The sequence below is a fragment of the Oryzias latipes genome, chromosome 21 (genome assembly GCF_002234675.1).
Source record: "Oryzias latipes chromosome 21, ASM223467v1".
In the NCBI taxonomy this organism is placed as follows: Eukaryota; Metazoa; Chordata; class Actinopteri; order Beloniformes; family Adrianichthyidae; genus Oryzias; species Oryzias latipes.
The window spans coordinates 1,857,142-1,863,007 of NC_019879.2; the positions used below are offsets into that span (position 1 = coordinate 1,857,142).

General features: G+C 42.5%; 1 long non-coding RNA gene across 1 annotated transcript; it reads right to left on the reverse strand.

The window, feature by feature from the left end:
- Positions 1-332: 332 nt before the first annotated feature.
- LOC111946779 lies at positions 333-762 on the reverse strand. The gene is made up of 2 exons (XR_002872530.1): positions 604-762; positions 333-529 (listed from the first exon to the last, which is right to left on the reverse strand). It is a non-coding gene; the product is annotated as an uncharacterized LOC111946779 (long non-coding RNA).
- Positions 763-5,866: the final 5,104 nt, after the last annotated feature.

Genomic DNA, 5,866 nt, shown 5'->3' on the forward strand with positions numbered 1-5,866 from the left:
AGTATAGATAAATTTCACCTTTTAACAATTCACTTAAACTTGAACAGGAAAATAAAATAAAATAATCTCAGTCCCTTCGATTAAACAGAAACGAAAAATATCTTGTTTCTTATTGCAGTCTCTTGTCGACGGTTATACTTTCATATTAACTAATATTAATCTGAGTCCTTGATGCAACATTCATCTTTGGGAACCTGAAGTTGCGTTCTGTGCATTTGGCCGTCGCAGGGTGGCGCTGTTGTCCCTCTCGGCGCTGGCACCGTCTCGTCTACCCATGCGGAGCAGAAGAGTTCTCACTGTAGCACCCTCGAGGAATTAGCATGAGCACGAGGTGTTTAAAACAGGGTTTATTGGTCTTCACAACCCGTGAGAACTGGCAGCAAAATAAAAACACAAATATGCATCAAAAATAATTCTACAGCTTACAAAATATGAATCTTAAATTATACAAATAAAAGCACACAAACCTCGTGGGCTGACATCCACGAGGGGCTAATTACTCATTTGGCTTCAGCTTTCCTTTAACTTTCTAAATAAACACAATAAACAAATTATTACATTGATAATTCTGTTATACATCGATGTGATCTCTACTGATCTTACCGGAGATCTTCACGTGGCTGCAGCAATGCACTGATAGCTGTGTGCGTAGTTAAATGTGTCCGTGTGGAACTTTAATTGAACTTTGTTCCACATGCTCTCACCACTAGATGGCGCAAATTGAAATATAATTTAGAACAACAGAATAAACACATAAATGTTTGGGACTGTTACATATGTTGAATGATGAGGAATTTTGCTGAAATCTCTTGATATAGATCTCGGAATTATTTTTATTTATTTATTTATTTTATGGGGGGGGGGTCCAAAATGGCGGGGATGACCAGTTTGGTTTAGTCTCTTTTAGGGGTCTGACAATAACCACATCACCACAGTGATGAACCATTACAGCACATGTTTTTTTATTTCCTTGTTTTCTTTTTGAAAGTCACAGGACTGCATATTATGTGTGATTTGAACGATAATAAACACATTCATCTTTGCTAATAATTTACTTTTTCTGCGAGTCTTATGTTCAAACTTCAAGGGCTTCGGGGGAAAAAGCCAACATTCTCATGCGCAAGGGAAGGACAGTCCATTAAACATTATGGGGGACTTATTTGTGTTTGTCTGATTTTATATAACTGCTTGCCATGTTTCAGTACTTGTAATGTTTGCAGATAATGTTGAATTAAATACACACAAACACGGGAATAAAAGACAACAGCGTAAAAACAACAGTCCAAAAAGAATCCGTGCGGACACAGAAGTCACGAGATTTGTGCAGGAGGGAGTTGTTGATCTGCACTCTGATCCGCTTGCCTGGTGGCGGGTAATCAGGTTTGATTCCCTCTTCTGTCAAAAGTGGCAAGGAAATATTTGTCTGTATGCGCTACGAGCAATCCATCTGAGCGTGTATTCAGTGTAGCTGGAAACATCGTCACCCCATTAAGATCCTCGCTGAAACCTGACAAGGTCAACATGTTGGTGTTCCTGTCACGCAACACGAAGATGGACAAAAAATTCATCAATTACGTTGAAAATTAATCTCTGCTTTGAGACTCCAGAGGTTGTCTATGAATCACATTTCCTGAAAACATAATTTTACTGTTATCTGTTAGTGTTTTATCTGTTAGTTTCTTCTGGGCGGTTGGACAAAGTCTTATTTTTTGCCGATTCTCCTTGAGAAGCTGACCACTAAGGCACACAAAGCTGCGTCCTGGACTGCAGTGCAGAATGAAATGCTTGGACTGACAACACAAGACCTCTATGAACTTGGAGAAGAGGACAGCCTTTGTTTCCAGCTCAGCTTTAAGATGGCGTTTAAATCTGAGGTTATGTCCTGCTTACATCATGAACATCAAATATGTGTTTTAGATATGCAAACCTGAACCCCATCCAGCTCCACGTTTAAAGATTCACATTATAATAGCTACATTTGTCGTTGTGCATCTACTTTTCCCAGTTTTTATGCATTCTGCCAGAAACTCTTACGCTGCTTGTTCATTACTGGTTAATGCACAAAAGCGATTTTTCATACTATTTTTGCTCTATAAATAGACACAATGAGACCAATAAGTTAGGTGGCAACTGCTTTTTACATGCCAGGTTTGCACACATTTTTATACACAGAACCTTTTAGAGAGTCAGGCCCAGAACTGTTGAGAAAACTGTAGAGGAGGCCAGTTTTTGAATGCTGAGAGTGAGGCTACTGTGTCTGAGGTTCCAACATTGTAATACAGTGACCACAATCTGCTGTCCATTTTGTTTCTGTAACCCTGCCTACCTGGATAACCCTAGGTGGGAGGTCAACTAAGCTCGCAATGTGAACTTCTTTCTTTATACTCAAGGTTTGTACAGGAGGAATGCGGTAGTAGATACTAATTACCCTTCCGACCCACAATAACACACTTGACACAGATCAAATTGTAGAAAGGAAAAATAATCTATATTCAGATTTTTTCAAGTTATTCAGTACACATTCTATCATGGAAATAAAATGTTGACAACATATAAATTGAGAACAAAAATTAAATTATGGGTGTGGTGTAAAAAAAAACAAGATACAATGAAAGAACCGAAAAATCAATCAATCACAACATAGAATCTTCTCCTTCCTCTTTCGGCTTCTCCCATCAGGGGTCGCCACAGCGAACAAGTCGCATGGTAAACTTGGCAATGTTTTTACGCCGGATGCCCTTCCTGACGCAACCTTCTCAAAGCGGGCTTGGAACCGGCACAGAGGTAGAGAAGGGAACAGGGAGCAGCCCGGAGTTGAACCCTGGTTTCACGGACGGAAGGCGCCGCAAACCAGCACGAGCTAAACCGGCTCCCGATAATCACAACATAGAATAATATTCAGTATTTCTTAATAAATCACCGTTGGATCCAACAATACCTTAAAAGGTAACTGAAAACAAATACCCTTTATGGAGTAAAGTCCTTAAATTCTGAGATCTCAGAAGAAAAGATAGAAAGAACTGAAAAAGACTCCAGTAATGGAGGTGGGGGGAAAAAAAGAAATGCACTTAGAAAAATTGAAAAAATAATACTTGCACGTCCTGAGACGGGAAATGAAGCTTTACCACTCCTTTGGTTTTGAAGCTGTAAGTCTGGGAAAATCAGGTGAGCTTGAGTTCAGGTGGAGCCACAGCAAAAGCGTGAATTCCGCGTAGATCCGGAGGAATTCGGTCCACTCATTGAAGCACGTGTCCACTCCTTGAAGCACGTGGAAAAAAACCAGCCAAGATATCTTTTCATTCAAACACACTCTGTCTTGAATCCTTAAAACGATTTCCCAGTGTCTGGATCACTGCAAAGCTGCATTTGATTTTTTCAAGAAGCACGATGTCTCGTCATCTAGCAGTGTCGTCGCAGATCAAAGAAAAACAATGAGAAGAAGCTTCCTCCTTCCTTGACACTTTAGGAAACGTCTCTCAAAAAGGGTGTCTCCCCCTAGTGTCTGGGTAAAGGTACTGTACATAAGATGTATGATTGAACATCTAAACTTAATCAGGGTTACACTCTCCCCCTCTAAACCGCATGAGTCCCTTCATGCGAGCACTGCTGGACAGAGACCTGCAGTGATTGAAGAAGTGCAGATTTTAGTTGCCTGATGAATGTGCCAACAGCTAAAATCAGTGGTTTCCCAAACTCATCATAGGTAAGTCTGCGGGGCTGACGCCTAAGCCTACTTGAGTGTCTGACCTCGGGCTCCTCTTCTTGTAGTACAGCATGTTCAGTGCTCTCAGGCTCTGAATGAGGAATCTGTATGGGTTCTGGTTCAGGGATATCAATAATGACATATGCATAGTCCTGAGCTCCACTCTGTGAAACAGCTTCCGTGCTTAACTGTGGGGAGGTTACCAGGAACTCAGGCTGGACTACAGAACTTGTCTGTCCAATGGTGTTTTTCTTTGTCCTCTAAAGTCCCTAACATTCGCAGGAGAGTTCTGTTGAAACAGGTGTATCTGCATTCTATAGAACCTCCGTAAATATATCAGTATGTGACGTGGCAGGAGTCTCTACTGGCTCACAAGCTCGATATTCTGGCAGTAACAAGGGACCCGTTTTGGTGAAATCTGGGACTCGTATAGCTGGGTACAGTTCATCCATACTATCTGATGAGTCACTCTCTGGGTTGCTCTGGTATCCTGGCTGGTTTTGAGTTTTTTCTGATCTAGGTCTCAGCCTTCGTGTGACCTTAACTTGAGGATCTGGCTTTGCAGCATCCTGCACAGGTAAGAAACCACATGGCAACAAAAGATCCCTGTGTAAAGTCCTGTGAGGCCCGACTCCTGTTTCAGGTTTTATAACATAGACGGGGCTATCATCAATCTGTTTTGTCACAACATGGATTTTATGCTCCCATCTATCTGCCAACTTGTGCTTGCCCCTGATGTTAACATTACGGACAAGAACTCTGTCTCCTACAAGGAGTCTGGCAGCCCTAACCTGTTTGTCAAATCTGATCTTGTTTCTGTCTCTAGACCTCTGTGCACTCTCAGTGGCCAATGAATAGCTCTCTTGAAGACGCTGTCTGAGGCTATTGACATACTCTGAGTGTGTCTGCTTATCTCCACTATCAGGACTAATCCCAAGGACAAAGTCTACAGGAAGCCGAGGCTGCCTTCCGAACATTAGTTCATAAGGTGAATAGCCAGTTGTATCGTTTTGTGTACAGTTATAGGCATGGACCAATGGTTTAACAAAATCTCTCCAGTGGTGTTTTTCTTTGTCCTCTAAAGTCCCTAACATTCGCAGGAGAGTTCTGTTGAAACGCTCCACTGGGTTTCCACGAGGATGGTATGGAGTTGTGCGGACTTTAATTGCTCCTATGACTGAACAAAGTTCTTTAATGGTTCTGGACTCAAAATCCCTACCTTGATCGCTCAACAGACGACTAGGGAACCCATAGTGAACTATAAAGTTCTCCCACAAAGCTTTGGCAATGGTTTTTGCCTTTTGGTCTCTGGTTGGTACAACTACTGCGAACTTAGTGAAGTGGTCTGTGATCACCAATATGTTGCGTGTATCACGACTGTCTGGTTCTAAAGACAAGTAGTCCATGCAAATGAGCTCAAGAGGGTATGTTGTAGTTATATTCTCCATTGGAGCAGCTTTCTGAACAACAGCTTTCCTTCGGAAACACCGTTCACACTTCTGACACTTTTCTTCAATGTCCTTAGCCATTCCGGGCCAGTAAAAACGATTTCGAGCAAGATGTAATGCACGCTCAGCCCCCAGGTGGCCAATCTCATCATGTATGCCCTGTAGAGCTCTCTGACGAAATGATTGGGGAAGCACCAGTTGATAAACAGGTTTTCCATGATCAACCCACTGGCGGTACAGTACACCACCCCTAAGCCCCAGCTTATGCCACTGTCGCAGCAGGAGCTTCACTTCAGGGAGTTCTAGCCGGATCTCCCTGGGAGTCGGTTTTTTTGACTTTTCCAAAAGACGAATAACATGACCAATGAGTGAGTCACCTCTTTGAACATCACACCAATCTGTCAGCGTCATTGATGGCAGAATGTCTTGCCCAAAAGAATCAGGCACTGATGACGCATCGATTCCAAGTGACTCTGCAATGAGGGTGTCAGGAAAATAGTCCTTCATGCCAACTGCCACATGACGCTGGCATATAGCTGAGAGGACTTCACAAGAAATGCTGGCTCCAGCTACATCCATGAGTCGGTTTTTTAGGTTCTCTATTCTCTCCCTCTCTTCAATGAAGACCTCATCTTCAACTGGAGAGGCTTGGGATCGCCTAGACAACCCATCAGCATCACCATTCGCCTGCCCTGCCCTATACTTGATGTCAAAA